This window comes from Heptranchias perlo, chromosome 4, assembly GCF_035084215.1.
Source record: "Heptranchias perlo isolate sHepPer1 chromosome 4, sHepPer1.hap1, whole genome shotgun sequence".
Lineage (NCBI taxonomy): Eukaryota > Metazoa > Chordata > Chondrichthyes > Hexanchiformes > Hexanchidae > Heptranchias > Heptranchias perlo.
Genome location: NC_090328.1, coordinates 67,018,161 through 67,034,335, shown reverse-complemented (window position 1 = coordinate 67,034,335; position 16,175 = coordinate 67,018,161).

Here is a 16,175-nt window from a genome sequence, read left to right as displayed (position 1 = left end):
TGAGCATGCACCGTTAGTGAATAAACTCAGCTGCCATCAACTCATATTGTAAAATCCCAGGTGCGTTTCCCTGGGATCATCCTTATTTTATATGGAGGGCAGGTTTCCAGCTGTATTCCTGCTCCTGCCTGTTTTACTGCTGCTGGGAAGGAGGGGAATGCAACTTAAGTGCAGCATTTAAAAAGTCGCAGCTGCTTAAGTGGCCAGAAGCATTTAAATTGGAAGAAGAGAGACAGAGAGAGAGCACACAAAACCAGTTTGAAATGGCAGAAAAATAGCTATCTCTTTGCCAGGACACTGCCACAAGGGTTTAAAAGGAGGGAGGAAAAAGTGGGAGGGGTCAGAGAAACAACAAATAGGTGAAAATAAATCACTAGAACCTAGAAATTCCCTGCCCCCCCCCCCCAACCGTGCACCCAAAAACGGGCACACCCTAATTTCTAGGCCCAAATGTAAGATGGATGAACTCTCAAAGTAATTTATGAATTGTAGTATTAAATGCAACTAAGTTTTAATCAAATTTTAGATCAATTCCTTTACCTATTACAAGAATGAAAGGCCTTTGCAATTACACTGTGAAGAGAAAGCTACACCTTTACAAAGTGTTCCTTCTGGCGTCTTGTTGAAGTTATCTTACCAACACTAATGATGTGTTCAAACTCCTGCTCAATTTGTCGCTGCTCATTCTCAGCCACTGATACTTCTATTACCTTTATCTTTTACATATGAGCACCAGCTGTAAACATTTTTTGAAAATTATAATTTTACTGATTAAAAAATAGTATGCTTCTGTCAAAATTGTACTATATCTGTGAAAATTTCTGAACTGCATATGATATTAGTAAAATATTTTGTACAAGGGTTTGAATCATCTAAAATCAACAGATTATAGAAACACTTCTACGAATGCACACTTCTGTTATGATTCCACACCTGTTAGGAGTGCATATCGGCAAATCATTGATGCATTCCCCATGAGTTTCCATCCATTAAAGTCCATAGATGTTAGAAAATAACTGTAAACTTCCATTTTTAAGGATATAACTTTGTTTAACAAAATTCAAAGCTCTATGGCCCTGAATTAGCTGTGGCATTGCCCTAGGGAATTGGTGTAATCTGGGTGGGCAGGGGTTCAAAATGAGTACCTGTTCTGCTGGGTGCCTGCCCTGGAAAATTTCTGCTAGAAGTGGACCCGTGCTTCCCTGACATCCAGCATTGCTCAGGGTCTTAGGTGGGATTTAATTTTTAAAACGCTACTTTTGGCAAACCAATTGATCGCAGTGTTCCTGACCCCAGGAAACAGATTGGGGCTGGGACGCAACAAAATGGCGGCTGTTAGACTTACCCCAGAGCACAGCAGGGCAACATAAATTCTGGAGCCATATCCTCTATTAAGTTAAGAATTAAATTACAGCGAAATTACAACTCACAAACAGGCTGTTTAGCCCAACTAGTCCATGTTGATGTTTATCCTCCACACGAGCAATAGTTCCAATTTCATGTGCTACCCTGTTCCCAAATCCCTTTATCTTCTTTTCTTCAACCACCTATTAACCTATTCTTAAACATTGACATGGGCCTGGATTTTCAATCCGAGCCATGGAGAGCGGTGGGAGGCGCATTTCCGGATGGGAAAACCGGAAGTAAGGATCTCCCGGACGTCCTTACAATTTTGATGTTAGGATGTCTTTTAAATTTTTTCTGCAGGTTTCCCACACGGCAGCCAGCCAGATTGACAGGAGCCGGACATCAAGGGGGGTTGGTCATTGGGGGGGTCGGTGGTTATTGGGGGGTGGGGGGGGGTCGGACATGGGGGAGGGACAGAGACAGCGGAGGGGTCAGACATCAGGGGGGTCGGACATCAGGGGGGTCCGTCAACGAGGGGGGGGTCGGACAGAGGGGAGTCGGTCACCGGGGGGGTATGGGTCAGCCAATCGCATGTGTCGGATCGCAGCAGGTAAGCTTGTTGGGCATGGAGGAAACACTCCTGCTCCTCCTGGCCCACAAGCAGTGCAATAAAGGCACTCACCTGTTGATCCGGGCCTTCTCGCCTCCCCTTACGTGGTGTGAATCAGAAGACCAGGGCATCCCAGCCCCCAGGAGTTAACAATAAAAAAGCTATTAAAATGGGGGCCCGCAGTCTCCTTAAAAGATTTTACTGACCGACCCGCCTCCTGAGAGCGGGTTGGTCGCCCGCCCCCGCGACCCGCCTCCATTAAACCGGAAGTGGGCGGGCTGATGGCGAATTGGGGTCAGGTTTTACATTTTAACAATTTTTACCTTCTCACCCGCCCCCAACCCACCTGACCTTAAGGGTTAAAATTACCCCATCGTGTCTGGTTCAGTCATTAACTCCAGTCGTGCATTCCTCAGCCTCTCAGCATTCTGTGTAAAAACGTTTCTCTTGCTCTCTGTCCTAAATTTCTTACATTTAATTTTATATCTATTATGTCTACTCATTCTAGAAGCCCTCAATTTGGGGCTGATTTTCGGATGGTGGAGCAGGTGCACCGTGGGCAAGGGGACTCCTAAAATCGTAGAAATCCGGAGCGGGTTCAGAGCGGAGCTCCTACTGGCAATTAAAGCCGGTGGGATGATGATTTACATACTTGTACACATAGCTGAAGTACTTGAGATACCTTGACAGGGGTGCAATTTTGAAGGATCCTCATCGTGTTTCCCATGCTGTGGGAAACGCTCCCTGTTGTCGGATGTCAGTCTCAGCGTCCCCGATGAACAGGCACTCGAGGATGCGGCTCAGATCCAGTGCCTCCTGCTCCACGTCTGTGAGCACGGCTCCCTGTTACGGACCCCCTCCGGTCCTCGCCCTCTCCCGTGCATTCTGGGCTCCCTTCTCCTATAGCGGGAGAAAATAGAGACACACGAGTGAGTGATGGTGACGTAGCCAACCGATGAATGCATTGGTTTGGGTGCGGCTGACCGTGAAAGAGATGCATCAAAGGGTGAGTATGAGACAGAACCATGACATTGTATGAGGATTGGGTTGAGTGGTAGTGGTGGGGTGAGTACTGGGGAGGTGAGGAAGTGCTGAGGAAGTTCAGGTAAGTTGAGGATGAGCTTTGAGTGGGGGTGAGGAGTGATGTGATAGAGCAGTGATGGCATTGCAGAATGAGTTGGGGGGTGGGGTCGGTGATGCGGAAGATGGAGTGTAGGAGAATGAGTAAGTGTACTCACTTTTGCTGACCTAGTTAGGTCATTGAAGCGCTTCCTGCACTGGATCCAGGTGCGGGAGATGTTGCTGCTGCTGGTGACCTCCTCTGACACCTCAAGCCAGGCCTTCTTGGTGGCAGAGGCAGGCCACTTCCTCCTGTCCGCCGGGTAGAACACATTCCTCCTCCTCCTCACCCCATTCAGTAGCACCTGGAGTGAGGCATCGCTGAATCTAGAAGCAGCCTTTCCCCTGTGCTGCTCCATTGTGCTATTTGGGTGTTTTCTCCAGGGGCAGCCATTGGAGGACTGCCCCTTTAAATAGAGCTCCTCCAGCTGACAGCCTGTGATGCGGGTGCGCAGTCCGCCCGCTGCACAGGTTTCGGACGGCAAACCCGGAAGCCACGTTAAGTGGTTCCAATTTACCTGCAATCTCGTGGGGAACGGATGGATTTTATTGGGCGGGTTACCGACATGCCCAATCGCCCCCCCCCCCACCCGCTGCCATCCTGCCTCCACGCTAATATCGGAGCCATTTGTTTCTATCTACCCTGTCCTATCCCTTCATAACTTTAAACACCTCGATCAAATCACCTTGCAATCACTTAGGTTCTAACAAAAACAGTTCCAATTTTTCATGTCTTTCTTCATGTTTGTATTTCCTCATAGCAGGCAACACCATATTGAATCTTTGCTGTACCCTCTCTATTGCCTCAATATCCTTCATATAGTGTGGAGCCGAAAACTACATACAGTACTTCAACTTTGGTCTTACTATGGTTTTATGTAGATTCACCACTGTATCTCAGTTTTTATATGCTATTCCTTTTGCTATAAAACCCAATATTCATTAGCTTTCTTTATAGCCTTATCCTCTTGAGGGGCTGTTTTTAATGTCTTGTGAGCCTGAACCTTGAAATCCCTCTACACTTCCACATCATCCAGACCTCCCTATTCAAAGTATAATTATTATTTTTATTTTATTAGCTAAATATACCACCTTAAACTTACTGATACCAAAATTCCCAAATTTTCTCGACCACAGATGTTAAACTAACTGGCCTGTAATTTCCCGTGTATTTTTAAAAATGGGTATTACCCATGCTGACCATTCTTCAGCACATATCTACTTTGAAATATAATTTCTAGGGCTTCTGCTATTTCTTCCTTCTTTTCCCTCAGGCTCTTTGAATAAATCCTATCAGTTCCTGACACTTTGTACTTCTTTAGCTTAACTTCTTAGCTTAACCTAATTTCTTTAATACTTCCCTTTTATTTATTCTAATATTTCACATCTCGCTTTTAATCAATTCAGGATTTACCTCCTTCCCAATATCCTTCTCTTGTAAGAGAACAACTTGCATTTATATAGGGCTTTCACTTATCAAAACATCACAATGTGTAACTAGATGCCCTAAAATATAATTTCTAACACACAAAATGGAAATAACATAATTCCATTATTTAAAAAACTTGTCTATGGTGATATATGTGCACACACATTACAATTATTCAGAATGGATTTATTGCTAATTGATAATTTCTTTAATTTGTACAAGCACAAAATGTAATCTTTCCCTAAACTCTCTGTGAATTAAGATATGTAAAATTGAATAAGATCATTAAATTAAAAAATAGTAAACATTTAGAACAATTCAGGAACTAAAGTAACCTCCAAAAGCTAAAATAGGTCATCAATTAGGTATTGAATTTTTCACATCAGTGAAAGCCAAAACATTCCATCTTACCTTAGAATTTTACCATCTCATGCAACAAAGTTGTACAAATGTTCTATTTTTTTCCCTTGTTGTCCTAAGAGTTTGATTCTCTGGTAGCGTACAGGTTCACTGACAGTACTGTAGCTACAGAGTAAACTATAGTATTTAGATTTATTTTCAATTCCGTGCAATATAATTCCAATCCTCACCACCCTGATTTAGTTTTAATGAGTTGAGTGAGATGACAAACAAGTGTTGGATTTTATGTCACTTGAAAATGAAAGTGCCTTCTGAATAATTTAACTAGCTATCTCTAATCCACTGCAGAATTTACATTAAACGTCACATGTCACTTTTCTTTATTTTTCCTACATTCTTTTCTGCCTCTATTTAACAAATTGTATTAGCCCTGAACGTCCTCACGAGTTCTGCTGGACTCCCACCAATCCCTGGCAGACTGGCAGAATGTCCCTGAAACAGACAGGGACTTGGATAGATCGGGTCCCCATTGCTGCCTCTGAGAGTTCTTGATCAACTTTGAAAAAGGCGGAATGAATGATACCAAGGGGGCAGACCCCAGGCAGGGCCTCCCTACATTGGGAGTTCCCGCTTCCCCAGCCCAGAAAGGACCAGGTGCAAGCCTGGAGGCCAGTATAGTAAGAGAGAAAAGCACAAATGGGCCCAGCATGGGTGGTCCAGGCCAGGGAAGCGCCTTGGACCCTTGAAGATTAGGTGAGTGTCTTTTCAAAGTTTGGGGCCAAGGGGGAACTCCATGGGGACTCCAAGAATCACAGCATGTGGAATTTTAAGTAGATTTCTGTAGTAATTGGGTAAGCAGATGCAGACAATCCAACGTTCTTGCGTCTTGATACATTTTCCAATGGGCAAGATCAGCAGCGGTAGAAGTGTTCTCCTGAAATGGATGAGGGCCTCACTTTAAATATGCATTTGGGAGTATTTCCATCCTGCATGCTATTTCCCACAGTTCTGGCATGCAAGACACCTAACATAAAGAGCTCCCATTTAAAAAGGGTGTCTAGCATTGCTAGACAGTGACAAAAAGGTGAATGTGCCCAGCAGGTACTTTTAAAGTACTTCTAAAAACTTATTTCACTGTCAATTTTCTTTAGTTTTGATCCTTTTCGCTCATGGCTACTGATTAACCATCTACCTTTGTGCCTTCTGCTGTGGGATCCCATTTTCCCCATTCTAGAGGCTGCAATCAATGTCCTATTGGGAATACTCCAGCAACAAAGGGAGAACATGCTAGTCAGACAGCACCAAAGGTGCAAACCACCTACCTACAGGTGTGCCCCCACGCCAAAATATACAGACTGAGGTACTCCTATCTCCATTCAACACAGGAGCGGCGCTACAAAGGCTGCACTTCGTAAAGGGCATCATCGACAAGTTATGCCACAAGTTTTAATCTGACCTGCAGCCCACCTTCACCATAGGCACTGCACTGCCAATGACCAACCTGAAATTTTATGCAGTGGGGTCATTCTAGGCTGCCACTGGGAACATCAGTAATATTAGCCAATCACCTGTGCACAAATGCTTAAAGCAAGTTACAGTTGCACTATTTGCTAGGGCAAGCGAGTTTATTACCTTCTCCATGGGCAACTAGCAACAATATAATAGGACACTGATGTTTCTCTTCCTACCACGTCTACATGATACATCCCCTGTCACTGCAGCAGAGGTAGTGGCAGGTTGCTCACGTTCATGCCCTGACTGCTGAGATACTTTTGACCTACGCCCTCTGTGGTTTGGAGCCCGTGAGGGGCCCTCCAAAGACTGCTCCACCTGCACCTGTGCAGGGGCAGACTCGGCCACCTGGAGAGGAGGCAGCATTGCGGGTACTGGTTGAGAGGGGGGCAGCGGGTGAGGCGTAGGAGCGCTTTGAGTGGCATCCCCACTTCCATGTCCCCTTTCGCCATCATCTGTCTTCTGGGCCAGGCCCACATCACTCCTACCACCCTGCTGAAAAACAGTTTGGAGGACATGTGTGATGCTTTGTAAGGCCACTTCTAAAGTATCTGTCAGCCTGTTTAAGGCGGCAGAATGTTGTTCACCCTGAATACAAATGACAGCTGTCAGGGCCTGAATGGATTCATTTGTGAGCCGTGCTTGAAGCTCAACGGAGGCTGTCATTCTCTCCACCGCAGACATTCCCACACTTACCTGTGCCGCCATTCCACTAATGCAGGAGTTGGACTCCTCCATCCTCTGGGCTATTGTGGAGAGTGCGCGTGGCACCTGTTCCAGCACCTCACTAATGTGCTGCTGTCCCTCGATCATTCTCCTTTTCAAGGATGGCCCCCAGGGTTCAGCATCTGCGTCCAGCTGAGCAGAGTGCTCCCACCGATGCGGACTCTCCACAGCTGCCCCGGCCACCAGTGTCTGCTCGTGCTCACTTGTGTGTGGTGACTCACCAGGTGCCAACCCAACTAACTGACTACTAAGACCCACTGAGGTCTGAGCATCTGCGCTAGTGGATGGCTCGCTATGATGTGCACCCTCAGATGCCGGGAGCTCCTCTGAGGAATCGCCCTCTGCCATCACTGTGGCCATTGAAGGGCCTGTAAGAGAACAGAAGGCAAAATTAAGCATCATCACAGATGTGTCATGTTGCGATGAGCATACTGAGGTGTTCAACATGCCAATCATTGTTAACATCAATTCATATTGTGTGTGATGAATGTTAAAGTTGTGTCACCAGTCGTTTGTGGGGTGCCAGTCTCGCGTCCCCGATGGACAGGCACTTGAGGGTGCGGCTGATCTCCAGGGCCTCCTGCTCTGCCTCTGTGAGGGCCACTATTTGTTGCAGCCCCCCTCCAGTCCTTGCCCTCTCTGGTGCATTTTGCGCTCTCTTCTCCTAGAAGCGGAGAAAGTACAGACGTGTGAGTGAGTGAGGGTGAAGTAGCCAACCGATGAATGTATTGCTTTGGGTGAGACTGACCGTGAAAGAGATGCATCAGAGGGTAAGTATGAGACAGAGACATCACATTGGATGAGGATTGGAGTGAGTGGTAGTGGTGGGGTGACTAATGGGGAGATGAGGAAGTGCAGGTAAGTTGAGGATGAGCCTTAAGTGGGTGTGAGGAGTGATGTGATAGAGTAATGTTGGCAGTGCAGAATGAGTTGGGGGACAGGGGCGGTGATATGTAAGATGGAATGCAGGAGAATCAGTTAGTTTACTCAGTTTCGCTGACTTAGTTAGGTCATTGAAGCGCTTCCTGCACTGGATCCAGGTGCGGGAGTTATTGCTGCTTCTGGTGACCTCTTCTGACACCTCGAGCCAGGCCTTCTTGGTGGCAGAGGCAGGGCACTTCCTTCAGTCCGCTGGGTAAAACACTTCCCTCCTCCTCCTCACCCCATCCAGTAGCCGCTGCAGTGAGGCATCATTAAATCTTGGAACAGCCTTGCCCCTGTGCTGCTCCATCGTGCCTTTTTGGTCTTTGCTGCAACAAAAGCCTTTGGAGCAATGGCCGTTTAAATAGAACCGTTCCAACTGACAGCCTGTCATGTGGGTGCACAGCCCACCCGCTGCGCAGCTTTCGCATGGCAAACCCGGAAGCCACGTGAAGGGCCACCAATTAACTCATGATCGCTTTGGAAACGGTAAGGTTTTATTAGTCGGGTTACCCGCACACCCATTGACACCCCTCCCTCCCCGTTGCCATCCCACCATCCTTTAAAAATCGAGCCTACTATCTTCATTGTTTTCTGCACACTTCAACTCCCACGGCACCCATTTAAGCTGCCTCATCAAAGTCACAACCCAACCTTACCAAGAGCAATGTTTACAAACACAACAGCTTTATACCATAGTTTTATTTACAACCGTAGTGATCTCACCGTACTTCTTCTTGGTGCCAGTGCATGAAGTATGAACTATTAAACCTAATCTAATATTCCTCTTAAGTGTTTTTGAGTGGCAGGAGTGCATGAGGTGGCTGGCAGCTGTGAGCTTCTTGGGGACTGTGAGGTGACATCATCTCACAGCAGCTAAGACTAGAAATGGACCTGTGGCAAATTGCATATCTTGTCCTGCTGCATGAGCAGCCTGGCCCTGCCTGCTTTTTGCTGCATATGTAGGCATCTGAGGAGGCTGGAGGAAGGGCATGCAGGTGCTGCTATCCTGAGAGCTAGCACCATTATGTAAGCACATTCCTACCATGCCACTAGAACAGGGCACTTGTTCTACATAGCCACTGACATGAGGGAAAGCAGAGACCAAATGATACCAATAAGCCTTGAGAGAGACTTGCCTGTATCCCTGTCCAATCACTTTGAGGCTGAACGAGAAGGCTCTTTCCTGAGGTCAGTAAATGTAAGTTTAAAAGAAAGAAAACAGGAAGAGATTCAATTGCAATATCAATTCTCTTATTCATAAACAAAATACCAGTTTCCAAAATTACCTCCAAGTACTCCTTTTTGTTATCAAAGAATAGTTCAACATTTCCAAGTGCACAGCTTCTGAATTTGCAAACCCAAAACAATGGCCTGGAAATTGGTCTTGCGCCAGAAATCGGCGTGATGTGGGCGTTGGTCTGCAATGCGCTCCCGAAGATGAAGGCCTGAGGCTTGCTGGAAATTGGGCCTCGAACCTCATCTACATAATACCGATGAGCTGCGGTTGCAAATCGGGCGTCCTGATGTAGGTCGCACATTGAGGCTCTGCAGTTAAGTCCTGGTGGGAAGGGGCGCAGGCCGGTAGCAGCGCGCAGTATTTCTCTCTAGCCAAGAGATGGCACTCTTGCTCCTCCTGGCTCCACATTAACATAATTTAAAAGAACAGAAACGTACCTGTTCTTTGCCACCCTCCTGATCTCTCCTGTAGACCTGGAATACTCAGAGGAACATGCATGGTCCATGCTATGTTTTTGACAAATTTGACATTGGAGTCCTAAAACAGGTGTTAGACCCCTGATTACCATATTCAAGGGGCCTAATGCCTGTTCTGCGCCGGAAGTCACCGACTGCCAATTTGGCAGCGAGAACACTTCCAGGAGGGATCAGGCACAGGAGATCACGCCCAGAAATTGGTCCCCCCAACTCCTATTTTTCACCCAGAAATTAGGGGGACCAATTTCTCCCCCAATATTTCCTGGAGTGACTCCTTTAAACTGCTGCAGGTTTTTAATTCCTGGAATGCCACCTGAAAATTGACACACGAGACACACGACAACGCAAAATCGTCGAACAGAAATTGATAGCCAAGTTCCGCACCCATGAGGACGGCCTCAACTGGGATCTTGGGTTCATGTCACGCTGCACGTAACCCCACCAGCGAAAAAAAGTTATCTGTTTTTAACACAACGGGTCATTCTCTGTCTTTCTCTTCCTTTCGGATGTTTCTCTCCCTCTCTCTCTCTGTTTTGTGTTCTGGCCGTTTGTGTATTCGGTGGTCCTGCAGGTAACATCACTCTGTCTGAACACTTTGATTGCCTTGACAACGGGCAGTTGGAAAGATTATCTGTAATCACCAGGTATTGTTCTCTGAATATAAATGCAGTAACCTTCCATGGAATCCCACACTTGCTCGCCTGACGAAGGAGAAAGCCTCCGAAAGCTTGTGATTTTCAAATAAAACAGTTGGACTATAACCTGGTGTTGTAAGATTCCTTACACCTGAAAATTGGGCAGTCTGTAATATGCAAATTAATGGTGATTCCAAAGAACATTCCAATTATGAGGCCGCTAAGCATTGAGTGTCGTTTTTGAGGTATCCATTGCTGCTTAAAAAATATATACACCCTGTGCCCCTTAAGATTCACAGCAATTTGTTTCACAACATTAGTGAATAAAGCTAAAATCTGTTCAACTTAATTTTTTTTGTTTCTCTCTCAAATTTATTTAAGCACATTAACATCATCTTATAAAATAAAGATGGCACGAGGTGGACAGAATTAGCCAAAGCTTCATTTTTAGAAGGGTTCCATGGAGAGAGAAATTAAAATAACTGAATTAAAATCAATTGAAGGTCAAATTGACAGGACAGCATTATAATTAGATACTAGATTTAAGTTTATGAACCAAATTATATGGGAATGTGAGCTAGAATAAATCTTGTTAATGTTAATAATGATTGAGAAACAATGAAGTCAGAATGCAGGAAGATAAAATGTTATTAGAATGCGACTGACTATTAAAATAAATATACAAATCGTACCACTAATGGCTTGAAATAGGCACATCAATATAACTACTGACTCTTTATGCATTGATTACTGCCACAATCCCTACCAACTGTATTTCACAGTGGTAAAAATAACTTTATTTTACATGTTTAAACATTTTGTCATCATGTTGCACTCCACTTGTTACACTGCTTTTATTAAATGTACCATTTCAGGTTTCCACAGGATTGAGGGAAGTAAGGGTGGAAATTGCAGAGGCTCTGGCCACAATCTTCCAATCCTCCTTAGATATGGGGGTGTGGCCAGAGGACTGGAAGATTGCAAATGTTATACCCCGTTCAAAAAAGGGGAGAGGGATAAACCCGGCAATTACAGGCCAGTCAGCCTAATGTCGGTGGTGGGGAAACTTTTAGAGACAATAATCCGGGACAAAATTAATTGGCACTTGTAACAAATATGATTTCTCGACCAAATGATAATCTTGTATCCCATCCTGCAAAGCTTCAGGCGCTTGGCTAAAAAGCGAGGCTGTGGGCAGACCTTCCATCTGTGAGAATACAAAGGGAGGCAACATTCCACAGGGAATGATCATCTGACATCAGGCAAAGTGATTGGGAATATTGCAGAGACAATAGAAGCATGAAGCAGACACATTGAAGACCAATTGTCAGAAACAGATAACAAAATGTCCCAAAGACTCAGGACCTGGACACAGACTAATCCTGTAATGATAATTGTTCAGATAATTAGGTAACCTTCATGATAACTAAGTTATTCACTTTGCTGAGCAGAATATCACAATTGAAGTGCCTGAAGCTCCAGGTACTAACTTATCCCAAGAGGTTTATATGACTGTTCAATTTTTATTTAGTTTTAATTTTTGTTTGGAACGAAGCAGTCAATAACAGGCTCTGCAGACTCCAATCAATTACCTGTTCTTTAGATTAAGACCTATCTAAGAATACATAGCTTAATGACATTTAATTGACTACTGTACACATTCTGAATAGGCTGCTTGTTCTCACTGGTCCCTGAAGCTTTCTCTGTAAACAATCAACCTTGTTATTTTAGCAGAAGGTAGCCTGAGTCCTAGAGTGTTTCTTTTGTTTTAAACTGACCTACAGTGATACCGAGGAAAGCCGATTCTATTTGTTTAAAAGATTCCCTCAGGGTGGTGAAAATATTTTAGGGGGATTTCCCCATTACTGCTAAGTTGTAAAGGCTCCATGGAGATGTTTTTTCTTTCCTCTTCATCATAATCATAACCTTATTGCATTTAATGTTTTCTATATTAATAATAGATGTAAAGCCATGTTATAAGCACTGTATCAGATGTAAGATATTTGTTGTCTCTTTTCACTTTGGACATTTGACATGGGGTCATCAAGGTTACCACATTTTGCCAGATCAAAGTCATACAAGAGGCTGAATAAAGTCGGGACAGTAGATGACATGGCTTGATGTCTTTTTTTTTGCTGAAGTAACAATTCACTGAAAACCTTAATAACCAATACACATCATAACAAACAGGATCAAGTTGGAAAAAAAGCAGGCTACTATTTAAATCAAAGTCCTTGGGCCTAAAAAGTTGGGCACACCCATTTTTTGGGTGTACGGTGGTGGTGCAGGTACTCCCGATATTGGGCTTCAGGTCTCATTTCCATCAAGCCAGCAAGCTGCGGACAGCAACAGGCAGCTCGCTGGCGAAGTACGATGGAAGATGGGGCCGTTGCTGGCGTTGCAGCGGCCTTCAGGAAAGTGAGGAATGGGGATGACCAAGTGTGGGGTCAACCAGGAAGAGGAGCTTTCGGGTCGGGAGGTAGTGGTGGCCGGGGGGAGGTAGTGGCGCCGATTGGGGGGATCAGTGTCCGGCAACGGCCCACGTTCTTTCCAGGTGGTCCCTTTAAGGTCTTCCTGTTAGGTCACATGTAGGCCTGGTTTTCCAGGGTGCTGCCATTGCAGCAAGGCCCGTTATTTGCATATACAAAGTGCCTAACACTTGTTTCAGGCATGGGCACTGAACGCCGATTTTTTTGGCCTTTATCAATGTGGCAGCGGCGCATTTCCAGCTCGTAATGAGCGTGCATTTCCTGCCTGCCACATTGAAAGCTTAGGAGCCTGTTTGGCGCCCGAAAAACAGGCACTGCACGGCCGAATTTCTAGACCCAGATGTCTAGTTTGCCTTTTGTGTCATTTCCAAGACTAACCAGGCAGGCGGTAACCCTAGGAGTGAAAGGCTCAACGGGAATTATTTTCTCTGTTGGAACGCTCAAGACCTTTTTTCCCAATTTTAGCAGATACTGTTCTAATTTCAAATATGGCCCCTCTTATTTCCTTTACAATTTTCTTTTAGGAGACTTTGTTGCAGCTTCATCTCAACCCTTCTTGTTCCTATGTCTTGTCTTCTTGTCTCTTTTTTTGATTGAGGATAATAGATGAAGCCAATGTTAATATTTAGTGGACCAACAACACACAATTGATTACAGTTCCAGGATGTAGGGATATGTTCTTTGTACACAGTTTTCATTTACTTTCCTGAATTTGTCTGACCCAAACCCCAGCCACTGGGAATTGCTGAACTTTTCAGCATTAGTATTGAAATTAGGAAGGAGGTGAGGGGATCATTGTTTTTGCACTCACTATATTTGTACCTTGTATTGCAAATCCATAGATGACATAAAAATGTTAAGGTTTATTTCACGCAACCTGTCCAGCCATTATATGGGGTGCAAATCAATTTGCCTTTTAGTAGGGTATAAAAATCGGTATCTAAATGTTTTAAATGTGGGACGATTGCTGTCTTCCTGAATGAGTCATTCCTTTGATCTAAAGTAAGCATTTGTTTAATGTCCTCTTACTCATAAATGTATTCCTAAGAGGTTATTGGTGATACAGAGTAAAATACTGCTCCGCAAAGTTATGGGACAGAAATCCTCCATTAAAAGAAAGACAGTCACGTCCTTCACCTGGGAAGAATGGGTTGATATGCACTTTCTGGATGATGGAAAGCATGACAACTTCTTCCTCAAAGCCATATGTGGTTGCAATTCTAATTTCTAAAATTTTCTCCCTGATGGCTGAAGAATGTTGTGATGGATGATCTGGAGTGTTTATGTCCTGGTCTCAGCACACATTGTCTTGCAAACTCAAATGTCTTTGTCTTTAATGTATATGACCCAATCATTGAGCCTTCTTCCATTGCTACAAATATAGGGAGCGAAATTGGGCCGTGTAGCGCCTGTTTTGTAGGCGCTACGCAGACTCCTAAACTCCGAAAATGGCGTCCGAGATGCGGGCGCACACTACCAGCGTGAAGTGCGCAGGACGCCATCTTGGTAACGGAGTTTGCGCACGCACAGCTAATGAACGCCGGCATCATGTAGAGTAGGGAGATTATAACATGAATCAGTCTGCTGATTTGAAGCAGCCGGCGGCATTTTGGAACTCCATGCTCCAGCCAACGCACTGTCATACCCTCGCACAGCTGACCAAGACTTAAACAGCATGAAGGACCCTCCACCAGCTCTATTTAAAGGGAGTATGCAGGAGTTACGGGTTGGTTGCAGTATTAGTTATTCTGGCTGTTGATACAATTATACGTGTTTGTGGAAATTTCTTATACTGGGAGAAAGTTACAATATTCCATAGAGTGGCCTGGCTGGTCTTGCAGTACTGTTAGTGGCATTTAAAATAGTGTGCTGAACAAAGTTGCTTCCAGACATGGATGGCCTGCTAATGCTTCCTCTGGCAATTGAACACGACCAGGAGCATGCAGAGAGGCCACGCAGAGCAGGACAAGCTGCAAGAAGAGGGAGGAGGAGGAGGAGGAGGCACAAGTCACTCAGCAGGAGGCCATATCCAACAAGGGTCTTCAGGGACCAATTCTCTTACCTCAACTTCAGCGACAACCAGTACATCTGACGGCTGCGGTTCACTAAAGAAGTCGTGACTGAGATTTGTCAACTGCTGCAGCCACAAGTGCAGCCTCAGAGCAGGGCAAGGACAGCATTGTCTGTGGCTGTCAAGGTAACCATGGTGCTTAATTTCTACGGCTGTGGATCCTTTCAGGCTGCTGCCGGAGATATAAGCAACATCTCGCAGTTTGCAGTTCACTGCTGTATAAGGGAGGTCACTGAGACTCTGTACACACTCTGAAACAGATTCATCTCATTCCCTCTTGCCAGATATAAGCAGCTGGAGCGAGCACTAGGGTTTGCTCACATTGCAGGCTTCCCCATGTTGCAGGATGCCATTGTCTGCACATATATTGCCATGTGTGCTCCACATCAGAACTCAGCCACATTCATGAACACAAAAGGATTCCACTCCCTCAATGTGCAGCTGGTGTGTGACCACACGCAGCACATCATGCAGGTCAATGGCCGCTACCCTGGCAGCAGTCATGATTCCTTCATTCTGCAGCAGTCCGATGTGCCACCTATATTTTAACCAGTACGGCAAGTCAAAAGCTGGCTACTGGGCGACAAGGGTTACCCCCTCATGAAATGGCTCATGACTCCGGTCAGGAACCCTCGCACAGGTGCACAGCAGGCCTACAACGAGAGCCATAGTGCTACACGAAACATCATAGAGCAGACCATAGCCATCGGCAAGCCACGCTTCCGCTACCTGGACCACTCTGGAGGAGCCCTGCACTACTCAGCTGAGTGGGTATCATGATTTGTAATTGTATGCTGCATGCTGCACAACCTCGCCATTATGAGGAAGCAGCCCTTGCTACCGCCTATCAGGCGAGAACCTGAGCAACACACAGAGGAAGAGGAGGAAGAGCCGGAGGAGGAGGAGGAAGTGGAGGAGGAGGAAGGGAGGCAACATGATTGACAGGCCCTGTCTGCCAGACCTCTGCGTGATCAGATGATTTATGAGTGATACCAGTAACCTCAACAACACCTCCCCATTCACCAACAGTCCCACACTCCTTACCTTTCCTCTCTCACATGACCATCAAATCGTCCTCCTTATGATTACACATTGCTTCCTCCCTCAGCCCATCGCAGAAATGAAAACCAAAACCAAATACAAATTCATAATCACATTTACAGATTTACATATCAAACGATTCAAACAAACTGATATTATTCACCATTGTACATTCCCTTAGTGCCTGTCGTTCATGTGC